General features: G+C 44.3%; 1 protein-coding gene across 1 annotated transcript in view; it reads right to left on the bottom strand.

Moving 5' to 3' along the window:
• The window catches only part of LOC134355592 (protein unc-13 homolog A-like), a 1,022,883-nt gene extending 1,009,769 nt beyond the window's left edge, over positions 1-13,114 (bottom strand). Inside the window, exons 1-3 of the mRNA XM_063065696.1 lie at positions 13,079-13,114; positions 7,268-7,346; positions 7,013-7,060 (exon numbers count right to left, since the gene is read on the bottom strand). The gene's annotated coding sequence lies outside the window, so the exon portion shown is untranslated. The remainder of the gene's footprint in view (positions 1-7,012; positions 7,061-7,267; positions 7,347-13,078) is intronic.
• Between the last annotated feature and the right edge of the window lie 454 nt (positions 13,115-13,568).

Genomic DNA, 13,568 nt, shown 5'->3' with positions numbered 1-13,568 from the left:
TTTGTGTGGATGCTGTGTGATGTACCCCACCCCGCCCAAATAACAGACAATACACCAGATACGATTAAATGATTTACAGTTTATAGATATTACTGGAACTATATAATTAATAGAGGATACAATATGTTACGTACCCTGTAACTGGGTTGCCAAACCAGCAGAAATGGATCACTCAGTTGGAGTCTGGATTACTAGAACTAAGAAAGTTTTATTAAAGAAACAAGCAACACAGTAATCGAAAGGATAATAAATGCAACAGTTCAGCGATGATAAACACACATGTGCACAGAATTAAGATAACAGCATCAATCAAGCTCTATCGTTGTCTAGGGGTAAATGACCAAATTTCAAAGTGACTCAAAGTTCAGTTCGCAGTAATCGTTGCCATGGCGATGGACAACGTGGGGGGGAAGAGAGATGGAACAGGAACAACTGATCATTCAGCACAGCTTCACTCACAGACCGGCGAGATAGCTCACAAGCAACTTTTGGGCGGGTCCTTGGTGATGTCACCTGAGGTCACCGACTGTGACCCCTCCTCCAGATGCGGTCGATCCTCTGCAGTGAACCCGGCACCCAGGCAAGGGCGGACACACACCGGGTTCCCGCTGATCGTACCTTTCCACCCTGGTCGTTGTCTGATACTTCTCACCCACTCGTGAGAGGCGCACCGCTTCCAGGGTCTCGTTACCTCGGGTGGCGTGTGTGTCTGTCTTAGCGAACCTGTCCCTTTTTATCCCCCTGCTGGGGTATCGCCTGTCCATCACTTCAAACAGTTCAGGTTTCAAAGGGGGGAGCCGCTCCAGACAGCTCTCTCTCTCCCACGTCCCTTCATTACACATCTCCAGACGCTGCTCCATTGTTCCTTATCTCTCCTTCCCCTGAGGGCAGGTGGCAGACCAACTGCTGATGTCACTGATGCTAGCCCAGGCCAGCAAACATCTTAATTTTATGTGTATTCTTGTAACAAATATAAAAGGAAAATAAAAGCTGCCACACTTATCAAAGTTCAATCTCTTCGTGCACAAACAGTTGGAGCTCAGGAACCTTCTTCTCCACCCTGCGACCCCTCGAACCACCTTGACCGGCCACCTGGGACCAACAACGGTGGTTGACCAGACGCTCCACACGAGTCCGTCTCCGTCTCCTCTCCTCGCTGAACACCCCACTCGGGGTCCGACCCTGTTAGCGGGCTCACAGCACCTGGTCCATCCTCTGTCTCCCTCTCCCGCCTTCTCCCCAAAACCCCGCGCATACAGTATCTTCAAATTCACCAAAAACATAACAACTATCCCAATTGGTTTGTAACATATTCTTATCACACTCTAACCCAAAACAAGCTGCTAGCACAACTTCCTCAGCATTTAACATAACAAAGAAGCATTCCCAAGTATAACATAACAAAGAAGCCATTTTAATTAGCCTACGCAGTGACATAAAAGACGAAACCCCCTTACACTCTCCCCCCGCCAAACAAAGTCATGTCCTCATGGCTTCTAAATAACTCGCCAACCAGTCCTGCAGACACACAACACACACATACACAGATACACACAGTGACAGTGCTCCCCAAACAGTGGACCATACGCCCGTCCACGGGCGCTACATAGGCCAACCTATCTGGGAGCTTCCTAATCCTCCAAGATGTCCATACCCCCTCACCTAAACCCTAAAGGCTCAGACACTACTAGGGATACCTCGGGCCTGTCTGCCAACTCCTCTCTCACTCAGGCCACCATTACAACTCAGAGCCCCCTGTCCCGTGTCTGGGGCCCCGCTTCTTTTCCTTCCTGGTCCTGCTGCAACTCAGACTGCCAACAGCTAGCCCTACCCACTACACCTGACTCAGTGGGAGAAGGGCCAAAGTTCTCTTCCTCAATCATGGGGAAGTTAGCGAAAGGCAGCATGTACCACATATCCAGCACATCATCCTTCGAATCCGTATTCTTCCTCATTCCCTCGATCAGTAGCTGCTGTTTAGGTTTCTCCAAACTGAACCATTTAGCCGGGGCTACCCCTTCAGCCTCCTGCTGTCGATACGTCAGCTTCTTCGGGGCTCCTTCAACTCTCACCACAGCCTCAGCAGTTCTGACTCACGGTTCTCGGCCATCTCAATCTGGGACACAGTTATCCCACCAGTTTCTTCCACCCTGACCTGAAAAGCAGCAGTTAAAGGATGCTCAGCCTCCAGTTTTTTTTCTTCCTGATGACGTCTTCCAGGTCAACTTTCAGTTTTTCCACTTCATTTAAACTGTCGATAGTCGTCTTTGGGTTTCTTTCAAGCGTCCGCCTCCCTTTTCCGAGATCTGTCCTCCATTTTGTCACCTCCTCGGGAGAGTAGTCAAACTCCCCTCCCTGGGCTCTCGGTTTTCTGTTGGCCTTAGTCAGAACACTTCCTTGATCTCCCCCAACTTGTAAGTCTTCCAATCTTTTCTGAATCGACGTCTTGAGTTTCTGCTGATCCCTTCGAAGGTGGGTCATTATTTCTTCTCGCTGGATTAATTCATCAGTACATGACCACAGTGTCGGCTCGGAATTCCGTTGCTCCTTCTCCACGTTGACGAGCGTGAATTCCAAGTCTGCAATGGTCAATGTAGCCCCCCGGCCAGCCTCAGGGTCGCTTGGTTCGCTGTCGTCTAGGGAAACAGCCCTCGGCTCCACCAAACTGGGTAATTAGTTTGTGTGGATGCTGTGTGATGTACCCCACCCCGCCCAAATAACAGACAATACACCAGATATGATTAAATGATTTACAGTTTATAGATATTACTGGAACTATATAATTAATAGAGGATAAAATATAAAAGGAAAATAAAAGGCGCCACACTTATCAAAGTTCAATCTCTTCTTGCACAAATAGTTGGAGCTCAGGAACCTTCTTCTCCACTCTACGACCCCTCGGACCACCTCGACCGGCTGCCTGGGACCAACAACGGTGGTCGACTGGACGCTCCACACGAGTCCGTCTCTGTCTCCTCTCCTTGCCGAACGCCCCGCTTGGGGTCCGACCCCGTTAGTGGGCTCACAGCACCTGGTCCATCCTCTGTCTCCCTCTCCCGCCTTCTCCCCCAAAACCCCATGCATACAGTATCTTCTGTGACGAGAATACACATAAATTAAGGTGTTTGCTGGCCTGGGCTAGCACCAGTGGCATCAACAGTTGGTCTGCCACCTGTCCTCAGGGGAGGGAGAGATAAGGTACACAATGAAGCAGCATTTGGAGGTGTTAATGAAGGAGCCATCAGTCTGGGTATTGTCAAGATCGGCTCCCCCTTTGAACCCTGAACTGTTTGAAGTGATGGACAGGCGATCTGGAGATGTGTAATGAAGGGACGGGAGAGAGAGCTGTCTAGAGCGGCTCCCCCTTTGAACCCTGAACTGTTTGAAGTGATGGACAGGCGATACCCCAGCAGGGGGATAAAAAGGGTCAGGTTCGCTAAGGCAGGACACACGCGACACTCCGAGGTAACGAGACCTTGGAAGCGGTGCGCCTCTCACAAGTCGGTGGGAAGCTCTTGGACGGCTGATCGCGGGATCAGCCTTAGACGCACAGGGTGGAAAGGTATGATCAGCGGGAACCCGGTGTGTGTCCGCCCTTGCTTGGGCGCCGGGTTCACTGCAGAGGATCGACCGCATCTGGAGGAGGGGTCACAGTCGGTGACCCCAGGTGACATCACAAAGGATTTGCCCGAAAGCTGCTTGTGAGCAATATCGCAGGTCTGTGAGTGGAAGCCGTTTTGAATGATCAGTCGTTCTCGTTCTCTCTCTCCTTCCCCCCACGTTGTCCATCGCCATGGCAATGATTACTGCGAACTGAACTAAATTGAACTGGACTTTGTGTCACTTTGAAATTGGTCATTTACCCCTAGACAACGATAGAGCTTGGTTGATCCTGTTATCTTAATTCTGTGCACATGTGTGTTTATCATTGCTGAACTGTTGCATTCATTATCCTTTCGCTTACTGTGTTGCTTGTTTCCTTAATAAAACTTTCTTAGTTCTAGTAATCCAGACTCCAACTGAGTGATCCATTTCTGCTGGTTTGGCAACCCAGTTACGGGGTACGTAACACTTCAAATACACCAAAAACATAACAACTATCCCAATTGGTTCGTAACATATTCTTATCACACTCTAACCCAAAACAAGCTGCTAGCACAAGAACTTTCTCAGCGTTTAACATAACAAAGAAGCATTCCCAAGTATAGCATAACAAAGAAGCCATTTTAATTAGCCTGTGCAGTTACATAAAAGATGAAATCCCCTTACATGAGAAAACTGAAGAATATAAAGACCCTCTCTACCTCTGATCCCCTGATGAGAATTAGTTCATGGACCACCAGTTTCCTCCTCCTGTAGTCAATAATCAGCTCTTTGGTCTTGCTGACATTAAGTGAAAGGTTGTTGCTGTAGCATCACTCAGCCAGATTTTCAATCTCAATCCTATTTGCTGATTTATCACCAACTTTGATTCAGCCAATGACAGTGGTGTCATCAGCAAAATTAAATGTTCATTGGAATTGTGTTTAACATCACAGTCATAAGGGTAAAGTGTATAGAACTGGGGGTAGGCACTAGGCCTTGTGGTGCACCTGTGTTGATGGAGATTGAGTAGGAGATGTTGTTGCCAATCCAAACTGACTGGAGTCTTGTCGTTACATTTTCGCACCTTCTGGTGCATCAGGCGGCATTTTTGTCACTTCCGTAACACTTGACTGCTTTTGACTGTGCAAGAGGAGGGATTTGGAGGTTAATGATCATGTTGCCTTGATTTTTTTTCTTGATTTCATGACCACCCAGGGAAGAAGAAATTGGAATTGTATACTTTGATAATAAATGAACTTGATGCTCAACCCAGCACAGATGGAAAGCATGCAAGGAACCAGCCGGAATCAAACTCAGGACCATTTGCCTCGAAGTCTGGTGCTGATGTCGCTACACCACCGGCTGGCTATGACTGGAGTCTGCAAGTGAGGAAATCGAGGACCCAGTTGCACAAGGAGGTATTGAGGCAGTTCATTAACTCACAATTTCCTGTTGTTACATGCTCAAGGAGATCTGTGATTTTTTTTGTGAGAATGATGTAATGGTCTTATGGAGGTCACCTGATGTAATTTTCCCGCCGATGTGAGGTCACATGATGACATGTGCACTCTGGGTATATAAAGGGAAGATCCCAGAAGACGTAGTTAGTTTTTAGTTTGTAGATTTCCAGGTAGAACGTGCTGTGTCTCCTTTTCTGTTGCGTGTTTGTTTTTGTGACGCAGTTTCATTTTTAAAATGGAGTGTTGTGTTCTGTTGCAAGATGCAATATTATTGGACTGGAAATTTTTGCTAGATGTGCTGATTTACCCTATTCCAGCAGTAGTAGGGGGAGTGAAGACTTTATCGAAGTACAGGACTCGAAGGATTGGAAGGAGTTGGCATCGTTTGGCAGTTTAACAAAGGATTGACCTTATTGAGTCTTTTTTGAAGGAGAAGCGACCTGCATCGAAGGTAACTCTTACCAAAAGAGAAAAGAACTCATGCAAAGGTTTGCTCTCTATCTAAAAGAATTTAAGGTCGGTTGTTTTAAACTGTTTATTTACTGCATCGTGAATCCTTTGGACAGAACCAGTAGGAAAGTCGCGGCTACAAAGAAATCCTCCACCAGAGAAGTCTCTCCCAAATGAACATATGAATCTGTTGGACTTTCGAATTTACCATTTTAAGAACTATATCTGACTTTATCGCTTTAAGAACTGTTTTCGCATTTAACGCTTTAAGAACCAGTGCCGAGTGACGATTTGTTAAACGGCTGCATAACGGTTAACTTCCAGTTAAAGTTTTCATTTGTTTTTTCCTTATCGTTTATCTGTGTTTAATAAATGTTTGGTTGTTTTTATATAACCTGTCTTGATTGATATTCATTGTTGCCAGTTATGTAACACCTGTTTACATCAATGGTGTTGAAATAAGAGTTTCAAGTTTCTACGAATGAACATTAGCATAGCCTGTCCTGTTCCAACTACATGACACAATCACCAAGAAAGTTCACCAATGCCTCTACTTCCTCAGGAAGCCTGTCCCCATCAACCCTGACCAATTTTTATTAATGCACCACAGAAAACATCCTAGTTGAATGCATCGCAGCTTGGTATGGCAACTGTTCTGCCCGTGACTACAAGAAACATCAGAGTTGTGGACACATTGTGGAAACCTGCCTTCCATCCAATAACTGTCTTTATATCTTGCTGCCTCTGTAAAGCAGTCAGTAGACATTCTTTCTCTTCCCCCTTCCATCAGGTAGGAGATACAAAAATCTAAAAGCACATAAAAACTAGGGTCAAGGACAGCTTGAATGATTCCTAATGTATGATAAAATGGACTCTTGACCTCCTGATCTACCTTGTCCTGCTCTTTCACCTTACGTCTGTCTGCACTGCACTTTCTCTGTAACTGTAACACTTTACTCTGCACGCCGTTTGTTTTTTTACATCAATGTATCGTTATATTGAAATGACCTGTTTAGACAAGTTTTCACTGTACATAAGCCAATTTACCAGTTTAGGGCAAATTTGTCCTGCAGGAACAAGTGTGAGATTGGGGCTATTGCAGGTTATCTCCCATGACCAATGACACCACATCATTGCAACCACCCCAAAAAAATTTCAGTCAGGTTTCCCTCCTAGCTACCGTCCAGGCTGAAGGACAAAGTTCACAACCTTAGCACCCATTTTAACTCAATGCTTTGCCTTCACCAAGCCTTCCCCTCTGAAGTCACCAGTCTCTGCCTTTACCTCAGTCAGTCTACTATGCTTTTGGAAAAAAACTTTTTGTTTCAGCAACTCTGACATCCCCAGGGGGCTGAGTTTCACCAGCACTCACATGTCATCTTCTGTACCTCTGCAGATTGCTAATTCATCATAAGACATAAGACATAGGAGCAGAATTAGGCTATTCAGCACATTGAGTCTGCTCCGCCTTTCCATTATACTTTATACCTTATACTTTAAACCGATTTATTCATTACCATTATGACCGATTTATTCTCCCTCTCAGCTCCATTCCACTGCCTTCTCTACAAGAAATAGATAGAAAGAAATATTATTATATTTCATATAAATATTATTTGCTTTACATTCATCTGCTGTGTGACCAAACAATCAATAACAGATGAAGTCAAAACATTGTTTAAGTGCTCCTATTGACTTTGCTTTCTGTCAGTTCATTCTCTTGCTTTGACTCCCCACCCCATCCAATCCTTTGGAAGGTGCCAATTGTTTACCTCAGAGACACGGCATGCCAGCTGAAATTCTGGTTGTTGACTCCACTCTGCAAGCCTAGTTCCCTGGAGGAAACTGCATCTAATGAGACACATGAGGGAGGGAAGAGCATTTTAGAGCAGATATTTGGGTTGTTGAAACAAAGGTTGTGATGTTTAGACTGCTGCAGATTACTCTTTGTACCAAAGGGACCAGTGAAGATTAAGTATTGAGATCTCTGTAGTTGTTCTGTAACATGGACAAAGGCAATGTTTCCTCATAACAGTTGGAAGATATTGGATACTCATTACATTACTACCATTGGGGAGGAGGTACAAGGGCCTGAAGATGCAGATTTTGTTTAAGAACAGTATCTGCCCCTCTGCCATTAGATATCTGAATGGTCCATGAACACATGAAACCTACCAAAGATTTTGCAATCTTTTAGCATTATTTATTTATTTCATATATTCTCATTGTAACTTACAGTAATTATTTATACACTGCACACAGCAACAAAGCTCATGACACATGTCAGTGATAATAAACCTGATTCTGATTCTGATTCACAGTCACGATGGAAAGTCTTTCAGAGCCTTTGATTTTCAGAAGGTCTGGTTACTGCATACTGATGGAGATGACAATGTTTTTAAGTGAAAAGCAACACAAAGAGTGATGGGGTGCAGCTAGGACACTGGAGGATTGTTCCCTAAAACCGGGCATGTGAAGGAAAATTAAGTAATCACTGAATAGCTATAATGCCTGTACTTTGCTGGCTATGCATTAGTTTATTCACAGCAGTAAACAATGATGTAAATACAATGGAGACACAGCAGACTGCAGATGCTGCAGATCTGAAGCAACAGAAGGTCAAACAGCAGTTATTGAGGGAAATGGACGGTTGATGTTTCAGGTAGAGACCTCTACCAGGGCTGGAAAGAGGGGTAGCCAGTATAATAAAGAGGGAAGAAGGTGGAGCAAGAGCTAGCAGGGATCGAGGTAAGAGCCGGAGGGGAGTGAGAATGATGGAAGAATCTTGGATTGTTGCAGTTGACAGAGATCTGAAAAAGATGGAATCTGATAGGAGAGGACAGTGGGCAATGGAATAAAGGGAAGGAAGTGGGATAGAAAACTAGTGCAAGAAGTGTATGGTTGCCAGGCAGAGGAGGGGAAGAGACAGGATAATAGGAGCCAGTGGGATCAGGAAATAAAACAGATGGGAGTTATCAGAAGTTAGAGAGATCAATGAGGTGCTGAACATCTGTAATGCTGACTGTGTAGCAGAATCAGAATCAGATTGATTATCACAGGCTGGAGGGGACCAAGTGCTGGAGGAACTCAGCAGGTCGGGCAGCATCCATGGAGGAGAGTAGACTGTCAATGTTTTGGATGTATGAGATTGATTCAATTATTGGAACATATTTCTCATTATAAATTAGCTTGTTTCCATTAACTGAGCTCTGCATTTTTCTTCATTATTGTTGTCCATTGTCATACAACCTTAAATCTTGAAGAACATTTCCAAACACCCCAGGTAAATATTAACTTCCTTTTACATTTTATCATTTCCCTGAGTTTTCATGTTTGTGTGATTGCCTTGATATCCCACTGGAATACACTGATCTACTGCAGTTTCAGCGGATTTCTGCACTTTTACTACATTCTGCAAATTCACAAACTGTCATGGTTTTAACTTCTTTATTTGAATTAGCTCTTTAGAGGTACATTGTGGAACAGGCCCTTCCAGCCCAATGAGCTGCACAACAACCCACCTACTTAACACCGGTCTAATCCCACCACAATGAACAAGAAGATGTAGGAGTAGAATTAGGCCACTTGGTGCATTGAGTCTGCATGCCATTCCATCAAGGCTGATTTATTATCCCTGTCAACTCCATTCTCCTGCCTTCTCCCAGACCAGACCACACTAACTAAGAACCTATCAACTTCTGCTTTAAATATACTCTAAGACTTAGCCTCCACAGCCACCTGTGGCAATAAATTCCTCAGATTCTTGCCTCACACAGTTCTTAATGGAATGCTCACACTCACAATTATTGCATGATCCAATAGACTCTATAAAGAAAGTTCTGAGATTTATAAGTAAATACTGCACTCAACATAAGGTATTTTGTTAATACCCGTACTCTTTATTGGCTTATGCTAGCTGGGAACAATGCCATATAAAAAGCAGTGACAGTGTGGTCTCTGTAGTGGAGAAACGTGGTATTAATAAGTGAGTTTGGAGAAAAATCATTAGTTTGTTAGAAGCAGAGCTGGGAGAGCAGACATTGGGAAACATATGTTCTGAGCTGAGAGCCAGTGGAATACAGTCTATCACATGCAGCTAAATCAAAAATAGCATTTCAACTGTTATTTAGGGTTGGAATATAACAACATATGTTACTTGATCTGGGGCTGCAGTGCAACCAGTCTCAGGAGCTAGTGATGGATTGACAAGGGAGGAGGACATTGGGAAAAGCTGGCTGTGCCTCAGCCTAAATGTACAGGACAGGTGAGCAGCTAATGCTGTACCACTATTTAAAAAGGAAACAAGGGGAAAATAGACCAGTGAGTCTCCAGTAACTTACAGGGAAATTGCTGGAGAAAATTCTTAGGGTTAGGATATGTGAGCATTTGGAAACCCATGGCCTAATTAGCGAGAGCAGCATGGCTTTGTGTGTGACAGATTATGCCTTACCAACTTGATTGAGCTTTTTGACAAGGTGATGAGGGTAGGGTAGTGGATGTTGTCTGCATGGATTTTAGTAAGGCATTTGCCAAATCCCTCATGGGAGGCTAATCCAGAAGATTAAGATGCATGGGATCCATGGCAAATTGGCTGTTTGGATTCAGAATTGGCTTGCACATAGAAGACGGAGGGTAGAGGTTGAAGGGACTTATTTGAGCTGGAGGTCCGTAATTCATGAAGTTCCTCAGGGATCTGTGCTGGGATCTCTGCTCTTTGTGATGTATATAAACAACCTAGATGTAAATGTAGATGGATAGGTTAGAAAATTTGTGGATGATTCCAAGATTGATAGAGTTGTGTGTAGTGCCCTGGTTCACATCTTTACTGTTATGCTGTAGGTATTTCATTTAGCAGCTCTGTAAGAGCTGTTTGATCTGCTTTCAGCCTGTTTGGGTTATTGCTGAAGATAAGGGATGATGTGGAATGTGTACCATCCAATTAGCGGGAGGTTTTTTTTGGTGAGGGACAATAAAGTTGGTTTTGGGCTTTTGTTCGAGAGGAGAGAAGATGCTGGAGAGAATCAGTCGTAGCATACGATCTGGTGGGAGACCCATTTGTTCAAGATGGATTGTGAGTGACGTTCAGAAAGTGGAGAGTGCTTACTCATTGACTGAGGGCCCAGCGCGTGAGTGACAGAGAAGTTCAAGGTGTGCTCCAACTTGTGCACATTTGACTGTTAAATTAGAATGGGTCCTTTTCTTTTCATTAATCTTTACAAACCTTTCAGTTAAGATTCCTTTACTCGTATTTAATCCTTTAATCGTGTACTATCTGTTATTTCATAGCATTAATTTGTAACAGGGTAGTGAATTACAAACAGGGGGTTTGGAGAGGGTTCGTGCCTCAAATTCACACATTTGGCAGGGCCAGAGATTATCTTCCCTAGATTTACACAGCCAAGGAAACTTGACTGTTTCATGTGGATCATGCAGAAGACCGGCAAAGAATTGGGCACAATATCGACCAGTTGCAGATAGGGGCAGAGAAATGGCAAATGGAGTTTAATCCAGATAAATCTGAGGAGTTCACCTCAGTTGGGCAAATGCAAGGAGACAGTACATTGTTAAGGGTAAGGTCCCTGATGGTGTTCCTCAGCAGAGAGATCTTGGGGTCCAAGTTCATAGCTCCTTGAAAGTGGCTACACAGGTCAATAAGGTGGTTAAGAAGGCTTAAGGAATGCTTGCTTTTATGAGTCAAGGCATTGAATTCACAAGTCAAGAGGTTATTTTGCAACTTTATAAAACCCTTATTAGGCTCCATCTGAAATATTGCATACTATTCTGAGGTTTTAGAGAGGCTTTAGATGGTGGAGGAGGCCATGGATGGACAAATAGGAATGGGAATGGGAAGTAGAATTAAAATGGGTGGCCACTGGGAGATCCCACCTGTTCTGGCGGACGGAGCATAAATGCTCGGCAAAGCAGTCTCCGAATCTACGTCAGGTCTCACCTCCACACTTCACGTGGCCTCCTCCACTGTTAGGATAAGGCCACACTTTGGTGGGAGGAACAACACCTTATATTCCGTTTGGGTAGCCTCCAACATGATGGCATGAATATTGATTTCTCAAATTTCCAGTAACACCTCCATCCTGCCCCTCCTTCACCATTTCCCATCCACTTGTCCATCTCTCATGTTATCTCCTTGCCCACACATCGCCTCCCTCTGATGCTTCTCCCCCACTCTCTTTTTCTTTCTTCCATGGCCTCTGTCTCTTTTTCCTAGCTCTTTACTTCATCCCTCCCCCTCCAAGTTTCACTTATCACCATTTCTCTCTCATCTCACCGCTCCCCCCCACCCCGCCACCTTTCAAATCTACTCCTTAGCTTTTTTTTCTCCAATCCTGCCGAAGGGTTTCGGCCCGAAACATTGACTGTACCTTTTCTATTGATGCTGCCTGGCCTGCTGAGTTCCTCCAGCATTTTGTGTGTATTGCTTGGATTTCCAGCATCTGCAGATTTTCCCTGAAAGTCTCCAATATATTTGCCTCTACCATCATACCAGCAGCGCATTCTGGACATCTACAACTTCCTGAGAAAAAAACCGACCTCTACCCCCTCTCATCTTAATGCATGCCCTCTGGTATTAGACATTTCAACCCTGGGAAACAGGTACTCTCTGTCTACTCTATCTATGCTTCTCATTATCTCGTAAACCTCTGTCAGATCTCCCCTCAGGATCAGCCGCTCCTGAGAAAATAAAACATTTATCCAGCCTCTCAACCAGGCAGCACCCGGGTAAACCTCTTCTGCACCCTCTCCAAAGCATCAACATCCTTCCTATCATGGGGCTACCAGAACTGTACACAGTTCTCCAGATGTGACCGAACCAGAGTTTTATGAAGTTGCAATATAACATCTTGACTTTTGAACTGAATGTCTTGACTAATAAAAACAGGTATTCCATAAGCCTTCTTAACCACCTTATCGACCTCTGTAGCCACTTTCAAGGACCTATGAACTTGGATCCCAAGATCCCTCTGCTCAGCAACACTGTTAAGGATCTTGCCCTCAACAGTACACTGTCTCCTTGCATTTGCCCTACCAAAATGTAACACCTCATATTTATCTGGGTTAAACTCCATTTGCCATTTCTCAGCCCATATCTGCAACTGATCTCTATCATGCTGTATTCTACACTATCCACAACTCCATCAATTTTGTTATCATTTGAAAAATTACTAACCCACCCTTCCCAAAGTTCGAAGTACATTCATTATCAAAGATACATCTCCTAACAGGCAGCCACAAAACAAAGAAAATAAAAAGGCCGTCAAACACCCAATGTGCAGAGAGAAAAAAACACATCATGTTAGCAAATAAACCATATAAAAAAGAACCCACAGACAAAAAGAAGCTCGTTGAACACCCAATGCTCAGAGAGAAAAAAACACAAGCAAATAGCATTCTGAACTGAAGTCTGCAAGAGAGTCCCAGAGTTCAGCATAGTTCAGTGCAGACTTAAGTAAACCTCATGGAGCAGCAATCTGAACCAGACCGCCCTTTCCCTCAGGCCCTGACACCCTGACCTTTTTAATTTGGCGCGGTACCTAAATCAACAACAAAACATTGGATTTAATTACCTCGATATGCTCTGGGGCCTGGACCTCACCGCATCAATTCAGCCTGTAGCTGACCTTTCCGATTTGGCACAGCACTTAATTCTCTGTCCAGACATCGAGTTCAGTCAGATCAGTACATTCTGGGTCCTGGACCTTACCACCTCAATTCAGCCTTTGGCATAGTGCTTAAATTAATCAAACCTTGGGTCCTCCTTGCTCTCGGCCTTGCCTCGGTTCTGCCACATCAAATTGGCTTCCAGTCCAAAGGGAAGTTACAGACTGATACTTGTGATAATCATTTTCCAGAAAAAGTGTGATTAACGAAGTAGTTAGTCTTTTTCCTTGTTTCGTTAGCCACTAGCCAGAAGTTCAACAGCGCCATCTTAAAGCGGAAGTCTACATTTACATCCAGGTTATTTATATACATCACAAACAGCAGAGATCCCAGCACAGATCCCTGTGAAACTCCACTAATTACAGACCTCTTGCTCAAATAAATACATTCAACCAC

The sequence above is a fragment of the Mobula hypostoma genome, chromosome 13 (genome assembly GCF_963921235.1).
Source record: "Mobula hypostoma chromosome 13, sMobHyp1.1, whole genome shotgun sequence".
NCBI lineage: Eukaryota > Metazoa > Chordata > Chondrichthyes > Myliobatiformes > Myliobatidae > Mobula > Mobula hypostoma.
Note: the sequence above shows the minus strand (reverse complement) of the source record. Positions and strands in the feature narration are given on the sequence as shown.